This window comes from Varroa jacobsoni, unplaced genomic scaffold, assembly GCF_002532875.2.
Source record: "Varroa jacobsoni isolate VJ856 unplaced genomic scaffold, vjacob_1.0 scaffold_433, whole genome shotgun sequence".
NCBI classification, from domain to species: Eukaryota; Metazoa; Arthropoda; class Arachnida; order Mesostigmata; family Varroidae; genus Varroa; species Varroa jacobsoni.
In genome coordinates this window covers 396300-407418 of record NW_019213335.1, presented here as the reverse complement: position 1 = coordinate 407418, position 11119 = coordinate 396300, and the positions used below count along the sequence as shown (strand labels likewise).

Sequence of the window (11119 nt, the reverse complement as noted above, 5' to 3'; positions counted from 1 at the left end):
TCTTTCCTTCGTTCAAGACGCCGCGCTGCTGTAACACGCTGACACGACGAGTTTATTTGATGTTGTCGTCGCCGTGGTCATCAATGCAATTCTTCACTAATAGTTTCTCCTTTATTTCGTCGCCTTCTTAGCTCGGCTGCTACCGTACTGCCGGCCGGCTACCGGCTCCGTTGCGGTCGCTGGTTGTCGGCAAATGCATCTAATATTGTCTTCCATTTTCATTGCCGACAACGTTACTTTTCAATACTATCGGCTTGGTCGGTTCTAGCCAGAGCAAGCGGAAGGTAATGCGACCCTAGTCAGCAGCAGAGAGCTCAAAAAGGCCTGCGAGTCTATAGCAGAGAACTAGTAGGCCCCATCGCAACGGCCATCGACCTGTACGCTCACCTATAGTGGGCAAAGCCAGTAAGTTTCTGTATCGCCATAGCCAACATCGTGGTATGATCTGATGTCGAAAAACTCCCTTATAGTGAGTTTGTATGGCGGTCCATGGTGATACGTGGAAACCTGATCGGCAGATGGGAATCAGAAGGGGCTACGGGAAACCACTGCGCCAGTCTAACAAAGCAACTACTTGCTGAATATACAATATGATTTTTCAATAATATACGTCGTTTTCGCATGTTGGAACTGATTCGGCTACCTTCGATCAGAGTCGGCTAAACACTTCTAAGGAGTTGAAACGAAATAGAATGGTGTATCCGTCCCAGACCTTCTTTCTACACACCGTGCTAGCTATGATCAAGCGGCTGGTTTACTTTTCACACGGTTTAGGCAAATCAGAGTGAGACGACTGACAACATTTAGCAGCATCATTTAATACGAACGAAGTAGGATTTTACTGTTCGCTTGATCTAGTTTTTCATCTGCCGCTTTTGAGCCGTTAGAACGGTCTGTTCTAGCTGCCATAGAAACAAGTGGCTACGTTAGTCAAATGCTGCTAAATGTACGCGGCCGTAGACGCGACGAGGACGACGGCTATGCTCTAAAATTGTCAGCGGCCTGCCATTGATTCCTACGCTATCAGTGTTCTCCCTTCAGACCCTTCATTTCAGTTTAAGCAAGTATCTAAGCAAGCAGTAGCCATAACCAGCCGTCACCTGTTTTCTCTAGCCTTTTACAAATAGAGAATTCACGTATGTCTGTGTGTTTCACGTCATATCACGTTTGCGCTCACAACAGCAATGCCAACAGTTACAGGAGTCTCAGCCTCAACAAGTAGTGATACAGAGAGAATTATAGTACCGATAAGGTTAGGCGCAGTGCACACGCCAACGGCGAAACTGTTCTAGGAGAAATAGTTATAGGATTTGGAGACCTCGCGACACCTGTTGTTACTTGTTAGCATACAACGAAATCATTCGCTAGTTATGTAGCGATGAAGATAACATTGATACTTGGGCGATTATTTGCTTGCAAGTGTGTTGCGTCGTCCATAGACGGTAGCCCATAGCCGTTATTTATTCGTTGCGGACACAAAAAACAGAAATACATTATCGGCCACCCAAATGAACAGAATCCAGCAGGACGAAACAGGAACCACGACTGGAACAGCATGGGGGCGCTGTTCTCATTGTAAGCACGATATATGGTGGTAGTCAATTGTGGGTAGCACATGCTTGTAACTACTGTATGTTATTTAAGCAAAAGTGAAGTCATATAAAAACGCGAATTAGACCAGAATGGAGCGAAAAACGAGCTTTTAGACAATAAGGTCGGATGCGGTGACAGACACAAACGTCGCAAATTGACCGCGTACGTCCCTCAATATAATGCATAATCCCCGCAGTTTCAACCCTCACGTGAAATAGCGTTTCCCATTTTAATCAACGGAAGTATTTATTGTTGAGACATAACGAACAGCGCTTTTCATACCTGGAACGTCGGGGGTCGAATTTTTCTCCTATTTGACTATATTATAACCATGACCTTCCATTGTCACGCCACAACTGAGCACGCTTTATTATGGCGCTTTGCAGTTATGCAGGTCTGTTTAGTTTCGCCTTTACTCATTTTTTGTTTGGCTGTACTTACGATACTTGCTTTGTCTGTGGTCGCGGAAGACGGCCGTGCATAGCGGCAGGCTCACGACGATCCAGAACGCGGTAGTCCTACAGGGACTGGGCAAATGCATCCTGCCACTGCCCTGATCTGAAGGTCCGAGCGAGTCCGGCTTTCCGTCGACAGGCCACCGATCGTTATGGCCTCATAACATAATCACACTAACATTCACACTCCACTTTCACCACTATTATTGACTCTCCTTTCTGATCACGAATACACTTCACTAACAGGAACAAACTAACTTGATTTTCCTTTCCTTTCGTTTCCTTTTTTTTTTGTAGACGTATCGCCACCGCACAATATCGCTCACTATTACACTGATTTTTTTATTCGTCGATGAGGTACTTTTCTTTTGTGTTGATGGAAAAGACACTTTTTCTCTGTCGTCCTTTGACCACAATTACTAAGCACACTTTCCTCGAAACCATCCCACCATCCTTTTGCTAGCAACAAGCTGCTTCTATCAGCGCAAAAAGAATTCACTAAAATTTTTGAAAAGCTTGAATATTCTTTTCGCAGTTTTTTCGTTCTTTTTACTTCTTTATCTTTTCCGATAATTTCTCAGTTAACACTATCATTATCATAATTTTACTACGACAATTCCGCCACTATATTGCGGAAAGCCACGAAATACGAAAATTACGTTGTTTTCAATGCCCAATGATAAGCATTGCACATGCACGCATTGTTTGTCTCGATTTTTTTAGGGGATTTTGCGTCAACCCCACATCTCGTGTTTGCTTTGCGGTGGCTTAAAGAAATACAGGATGACCCGCTTGAGTTGCCACAAGTCTGCTTAGAAATGCTATTCCTGCTAGGTCCACGGTTGCGACCACCTTCACCCTCTATAACTTTTTACCGTATATAACACAACGAGCTCTGCTCTGCAGGATCTGGTACATCATTACACAGCGTGGACTTTTTCCAGAAATGCGTGTTGGTCACTGCTGTTGCTTGTCGTTCAAAAAGCAAACAGATTTTTCGTCTGCGCGTTTCTCTTCTCCAGACGATCCCGATCACGTCGACGAGTCAAACGAACAAGCTGTTTCCTGTTATTCGTTGAACTTTCCGACTTTTCCTTTCACCCTCCTATCGCTTTCCTGACTCTTGCTGTTCTCGGTTGTTGCCTGCACCTCGAATTCGACTGGCGGCAAGTATTCTCGAGAAACTTTGGTGCGAAGGCCCTATAGGTAAAAACGGCAGTAGAAGTTTTGCTAAAGATAGTAGTTGTCGCTGTAGCTGTTCCTACAGTTGTCGTGGGGCAAACAGCTTTGGATGCTGTCTATCATCATCTAAGCTGGAGACCTTCGAAACTGTTCCTGTGCTACTATGGTTTTCGATGCTGTTATTATTTTTCTGATTTCTGTAATTACCGGCATCGGATCTACGACAACACGGCAGAAGAATATTTTGCAGAGCAACAAGCCGCAACCATTCGCTCATCCGATGACGGGATCATTGGGGTTCGCGCACGCGATGAGCTCTAACTCGGCTCCCGATTACCCCTCAGTAGGCGGCAGTATATGAGCTCTGTTGCGACGACTCTTTACCCTATTGCCAACCCTGTGACCAATACGGCTCAGTAACTTAGTCACAGACTTGGACGCAAAAATTCTAGTGGCGAACAAGGCTCAATTGCGGACACGTAGATGAGGATATTACAAGCACGAGAAACCAGCAAGGTAATAAAATGATAGGTAGTAATTTATAACGAACTTTTGCTACGTGCGTGCCCGCTTGTATATTGATCCCCTGTTGAATTCGTTCTTGGGACTCGCTGATGATTCGTGATTTTTCTACTTCTGCTTTTGTTTAAAGCCTTATGAACTGACGCTATTCGTCGCCGTGGTTCACTGTCTGCTGGCTATAAAAGCATAACGCCTGCAGCTTCGGCAAATGGCGTCAATGGTGGTGTGCGATTGCTCTCGAATGTTGCGCACACATCTGTTGTTTTTTCTCTCTTGATATCTCTTTGTCTCGGTTTCCCTTTGCTTGCACCGCGGTCACAATACCATATTAGTTTTACCAAGCGCGCTTGCCTGGAGAACCGCAGTGCCACAAGCCGCCATCAACCAATGGCTGGTGGTTCGCTTTTGCCGCTTCTGCGTTTACTGTTGGAATACGGCTGCGACTGGACTGCGGACGCATACAAATAGAGTACGTACGCGCCTTAACGATAACGCTAGAGATCAGATGATCCGTTCTCGCAAACGAGAACACATAGAAAGACAGGAACACATTTACTACACAAACACGCAACGCGAAAAGTCAAAAAAGAACGGATTACTTCAAACGGACGATGTAGAACGAGCTTCCCCGTTGTCTTAGGTTGTTGAGAAGGTTTGCCACAAGCCTTGAGTTGCGCCTTGCAGATCGTTGCAACAGCTCAATGTTGTTACGCGTCTCTCATTGAGGCGGGTCGAAGACCCAGCACATATCGAGCTGATTCAGTAACCCAATCAGCTCTTCATCATAGAGAACCTAGTGATTGGACAGCTGTCGATTCGGATCATGTGCCGCTCCGGATGTGACCGAACGATGTTTCATGAAATCAGTTGACGGTACTAACAATGACGTCAACCGCAAACGGTATGCAAACTCAGCCACGATCAAGGCCGCAGGTTAACCTCGCCACTGCCGCCACCGTCGACCGTACACATTAAAAACCGTTGGCTTAGTAGCCGAAAAAAAACACGGCCAAAATACGACGACACAAATCAAGAACAGTGCTCGTAAACTACATAGCAGATACCGCTGCTAAATATGTTGCTGGCTAAATGACCGCCTCAGTATAGAACACGAAAGACAGCCGGCACGACGAGCCTTAGCGACGCCGGCTGAGCGGGCCGTATCGACTCGACACCAAAGAACTGCCTCGAGACACCGAACACCGAATGACTCGTGTCGTCGCCGAGTGTCGTTGTCACAGCGGGGTTCAACGGAGAGCGCCTGTCGGCGGCTGCACTGGATATATATGTATATGATAGAAAGAAGCACCTAGCTAAAGTCCGTTGCAGCTACTAGCACTGCTGCCGCTAGTGGCTGTATTTAACCACAGTAGTTGTTGGTTTGGCAACCATGTGTCTTGATGCCCTAGGCGTCGACACGCTTACGAACTTTTTAAGGTGAGACACACGTGAAAGTGGCGATCGCGTTGGACGCTAGCGTGTGGCGCGCCGAGTCTTGGAAAGTAGCCGCCCGGACGTCACGGCGAGGTATTAACGATGACGGCTGGTTAATAAACAACAAAGCAGCTACTAATTCTAGCAGTACTGACGGCAGATGCTGCCGGTGTTGGCGAAACAATCGTGGCGGGTCGTTAGCACAGAGCAGCGGGTTAGCTGAACGAGTTTCACTACGGCAGGTTGTTTAAGGAAGCTCTCCTATCCTTCGCACAGGTAAGAGGTTTTGCGTTGCTCAGATTGCAAGAAAAAGCAGGCCGGACGCCGGTCGTAATATACGCGTTGCTTGCTGATATACCGATCGCTGTATATATCAGCACTACGAAAAAGCACTATGGAGCAAGTAAATGATAACGCTTGTTGGACAACAAACCGAAATAGACTGTGCAGCTACTTGCAGGATGTCACATCAACGCTTCCTGCCAAGTACCCCGTTGTATGTATGCGCCGTATCCGAGCAGTAGCGGAGAAATTGGCTTTCACGCCGTTGTAAATGTTGCGCTAATATCAGTAAGTACTACGATAGCTATCGGTGGTCTTTGTGTCCGTTATGGTTATTGTTGTTTAGGCCCCCGTAGGCCGTCGTAAGACGCAGACTGTGGCGATCGCAGTACGTCTCGCATGACATGAACTCAGGCCCGGACTCGCTCACGCCGAGGATCCGCACGTTGGTCGTCAGCTTCCGAGCTGTTCCTTCTCCTCAATTGGGCCCTCTCCCCGTACACGACCGTGGCGCCACCTGGTCGAGCCGGCCCACATCCAGCCCAGACAATCTAACGTAAGCAGGAAATTGCAACCTCACACCGCATAGGCAGAGTCGTAGAAAACAGTACCAGTCGAGAGCTAAGTCGAAAACGCTGGAAAAAGTAAAATTTACGGCTAAAAGCAGACCCAACCAGGAAATCTAGGAAGCTATAGAAGGAAAATTAAATCAAAGGAGCTGGATCGTTTATGGAAGCTCCAACATACCTCGTATATCTTTATGCTTTACAAATAGGTATATGGAGACGTGATGAATAATTAGCAGTAGTTATGAATCTGTACAGTGGACGTGTAGAACCCATCTGAAAGCAGAGATCATTAAGAGGCAAACACGCGAATTTAAGTTAATGCTAAGATTATCCTTAATTTCAAAGTTGAAATTTCATTCAATACTCCCGTCATTTACCTGTGAGCTGTATTTGTGGCCTGCCACAGCAATATTGTCCATTAGCAAAGATGTCAAGTTAAGAAAAAAGTTCGTTAAAGTATGTCACCCGCGACTGTTCAGTTACTTGGGATATGTGAAGTTCGGACCTTAATCATGCAACCATCTAAATAATTTTGATTCTTTTTAAAAACAAAGTAAATTTCAGCTTACAGTGCCCTGGTCATAACGAGCCAAGACGACGGCTTTGGTGTTTTGAGTTCTACATGTGGGACTATCGATAAGAATAGTTTTATACTGCTGCTCCCCAACGCACAACGACGAGAGAATACCTTACGTGTCCTTGATTTTCGTCGGCAGGCTCGTTACCACTGCACAGTTAGAGGGACAGCTTAGTGAACGATTGCATTCGCTAAGGCACATTTCCTCAACATTAGGCTCAAAGGAGAGTACCGGACGAGGTTATTCAAGATATTATTATAGACATATTAGTTAGGAGACTCTCGCTTATGTTTTTTACAGATGCACTCTCATTAGTATTTTTATAATGAACTAATCTCTATTGCGCTTAGATTACAGGTACACTTAGCTCGGTATATATTATTTACTTTGCATAATCCTTTACTTGCAAACCGCATCCGGCAGCGCTTGGCGTGTTTAGTTAAACAGCAGATTTTGTGATACCTGAATAGTTTATTATTTAGGTGAAAAATAAAGTTATACAATAGTTAATACTGTGAAGAGTCAACTCCAGATGCATGATATTACGAGCAATCGTCTGCACCTTTGATGCAAAAGTTTCCCAGTGCAAACCGTCACGAGAACGCTCCGCATAGGTTAACTGTTACTTAACCGTTAGAAAAAAAAGACTCATGTTTAACAGATATATAGTTACATAATGGACGTACCTGACACTCGCTGTAACTCTAACTTTCTGTCTAGTTAGGAAACATATCTCTGGCGGTTCTCATTAATTCCATTCTTATTAGAATCGTCCTGTTTCCATACACCGCTTAACTAGCAAAATCCAATGTCGTTCAGCTGCCTCTTTGTGAAGAATTAGTATGCTAAATAAGGCGGAAAGCGGAGTGCTAGGACAATAGGAGGTGTAGTTGGTCGTAAATGCTCTAGAAGCAGCCGTCTGCTAGAGAGATTTACAGAAATAGTTCTACATATTCGTCTGGTACACCCCGTAACAAATGAAAAGCGTTTAATGGTTTCGGTTACGCGCGATCAAGTCACCCCGTGTATGGGGTTAGATTTATGCGTGCAATGAATGGCCCAAGTAATTCTAATAGTACTAAAAACTAATCGAGGCCGTTCGAAGCATGGAGTACGAAGTACGCCATATGAAGTAATGATTCGATACGGAGGCTATTCGCCTGCCTTTGTTTGAAACGGTGTATCTTCGCGCTGGGAGAATTATAGCGAATAAACGATAAATGAAGAAAGTTGACTTTGATTAGAATTATCCAACTTCATTTTGACAAAGTGATAACGACCATAAAAAATCTGTTCCGACCATTTTTCTCCTCAATTTTAATGCCTCTCACAAAAACAACTCTCTATTGAAAATCAAAGCCTATATATAACAGTTTGTTCCTCTCATACATGTGGTATACCTAACCTGATTATTTAGAATCTACGCCTTATCGCTGAATATCTGCTTTCTTGCGTTCCCCGTCTTCTGAAGTCTCATCGGTGAATGAGCAACATAAAAGCTGGCTTTCTAGACGTAGCTATCTTTTTGTGCATGTTGAATAGCGACAATGGCGCAATATATGTACAGTGGATGAAACACTGGCAAAGTACAATGTTATAAAGCAGGTACTAATGATTGAAATATCGAACGAACCAGACTATTCTTTTGTTACGTGCTGACATTGTCCCACCATTATTGTTTTCGATCGAAGGGTGCGCTTGACAATGAGAAGCCACTCGAGAGTGCCATATATATATGCAGCGAACTCTAGATATGACGCGACGCATGGTTGAATGCGACGGGTTCTTATTGAACTACGTTGAATCTCGATATAGCAACAAAAGGGCACTCTTCGTACATCTGTATTTGCTCCTGGTTTGCCGCTTGGATTCCTGTCGAATGAAAAATTCGATATCTCTATTATGAGCGCCATTATGCAGCTGTCTTGCCCTCTCTGGACTGTTGTGTTACCGGAAACGTTTTTTTTCCTCTTGATGTTTTTCCCTGAAAACCTATGTTAGTGAGGGGAAGCGACATATCGAACGGAGCTTACCACACAGCTAACGGTTATAGCTAACTCCGCCCAAAAGTCTTAAATCATTCGGGATATATAAGTGTTTGACAAGAAGCGTTGCTGCTTCTTATATCTTCAGTATATATACAGTTTTGGTGACTGAAAATAACATTTGTACTGCAAACATTCGTTCGGAAACTCTGGCATCTGGCCAGGTTCTTTTTGTCTTTACCGGAATAAAAATCGACATGCTCGACCGGTGAAAAAACTACGAGGGTGATGGCAAGTTATTGCGTTAATCCAGACAAGACATGTTAATACTAATGTAAATTATTGGAAGGATTAGTTTAACAGTAACTTTCCGTAGTGGTCTGCAAACTTTCGTTGAACTTCTATTGATTGAAAAATGGCACAATTTTGTAGCTTAGCAGAATCGTCGAGTTGAAACTATTCGTAGGGTAAGAGACAATGATCGCACATACTGCAAATCGGTCCACATCATGAAAGTTCTATTTTCTGGTTCACTATACAATTTCAGTAAAAATATATTTATTTTACATGTAGTTCACGTATAATGCATCTAGCGTTAAAATACAAGCGAGTGTTTTTCTTCTAGACTTCCTACCAGTTTTCGCAGTAGTAACTTGTTTCCGCGACCTGGTGCTCCTAGTAACAGGATGTGAAATGAAACTTCAGGACGTTTCCACGCTGTCACCAAAAGTTAATTGCAACTGGATTAAAAAACCGATGGAAATTGCCATTTACAAGAAATCTATCTTCGAAGAAAATATATACATATTTAGAAAATAATGATCGTACGAGGGCAAATTAAAGTTAGAAAATTTACATAACATAGCGAGTCATGTCTAAATGACGAAAATTTATCTACTATGACGGCAGTACAACGGTCAATAAGGATGTTATAATCGTTGATGATACGTTTCGCTGTTGTTCTCAATATCCATGCTGCTCACCATATGCAAGTTCTGTCTGGCATCAAGCAAATAGCGTTGAGATAAACTGTTGATAAGCTGAGGTTTATCAACCCTTTTCCTTGAGAGTTAACTGAAGTATGTCAGAGGTCCTCTCGTTTATTTTTCTCTCAATGCCCCTTCAACGTGTTCGCTATGTACACGGCGTTTGACTTCTTCAGCGCCGACGACAAGATCTGCCTATGTTTTTTTCACTCGGAGCGGGTCGATGGGTCCAGACTCAGCTTTGTGTCCTTGTGCTTCCCCGTGGCGTTCAGTCATTTTTTATCCCATACGTTTTTCCCTTCGTTCTAAGCCGTATCAAACATGACTGCGTACGCCAATGTGCTCGGATCTATGGGTTGCATACTCTATGTGAAAATGTAGACGTCGGTAGTCCTGTTATATACACATAGGGTTCCGGAAGAAGGCAGCAGTTTCGAAGGAATCGCTGCGCGTTGTGAGCCTCTACAAAAAACGTAATCTGAGTGAGTCTTCCTATCAGCGTAATCATGACACTCACTCCGCGGCGATAAACGTTTCGTACAAGCTTAAAGTGACAAAACACATATTGTTGTGTTAATGAATGGACTTAACCCAGTATGATTGATACCCAATAGGCATAATGTGAGATCGACAAGGAAATAAAAAGTACACCTTGGGCCGACGTTGAATTATTTGCATCCGGCTCATCCCATACAGCCAACATGCCATATACATTTAAACGCAACTTACCTTAGCCAAACTACAATCGATTTTTTTTTAACTTTGATGATCAATCGGTAACGGATGTCTCGAACAGCTAAGTAAGCATGTCCTGTGATGAATGGTAGATTTTCCTTACTAAAGGTGGCAATAAATATTTGTACATGCGAACATTGTCTTAACAGTTATTAGCGATCGCTTTATTCAAATAGCCCGACCAGGAAACGTCGCAGAACATCGTATTCATAAAAGTATGATACATTTTTTTGGGTTTAATATTATATTTTAATATGGATCCAAATAAACTCGTCTAGGGCAATTATGTGAAAGCAGATAAAAAAAAACCAGGCGTCCGCCATTTATTAATATTTCTTTGCGACGTGTGCTTGCATGCGCACGACGCTTAGCGGACTATCTACTTTTTCAACTAGTTTATTTACATTAATGATATGGCTACAACGGTTATGAGGGAACAACGCTTCTTCACACGATAGAAAACAATTTATGTCTACATAGCCTCTAATTGATTTGTTTCCATTTACACATGCTTGTCGTCTTGACAAGCCATCTTTATCTTAGTTATTGAGTCAACGTAAAGTCGAATTATGCAGTGATACTAAAGGTCGGTCACCTGTTTGCTCTTTACTAACTGAAATACTAAATCGTTGATTCCTAGTTCATAACCAAAAAAGCTGAGAAAATTCAGCGGGCATTTCTTGATGCACCTTGAAAGATCACTTTCGTCTCGTCTTAGTGGTCATTCAGGCTTCAATATCATTAAAATAACAACAGCGGCTCCTCATGGTCATCACAATGATATCACATTGCGTTGCA

General features: G+C 43.5%; 1 long non-coding RNA gene across 1 annotated transcript in view; it reads left to right on the top strand.

Annotated features, from left to right (window-relative positions):
* Positions 1–2023: 2023 nt before the first annotated feature.
* Positions 2024–11119, top strand: part of LOC147753506 (uncharacterized) — a 28730-nt gene continuing 19634 nt past the window's right edge. The window contains exons 1-2 of the long non-coding RNA XR_015311047.1: positions 2024–5462; positions 5815–6024. This is a non-coding gene — a long non-coding RNA (uncharacterized LOC147753506). The remainder of the gene's footprint in view (positions 5463–5814; positions 6025–11119) is intronic.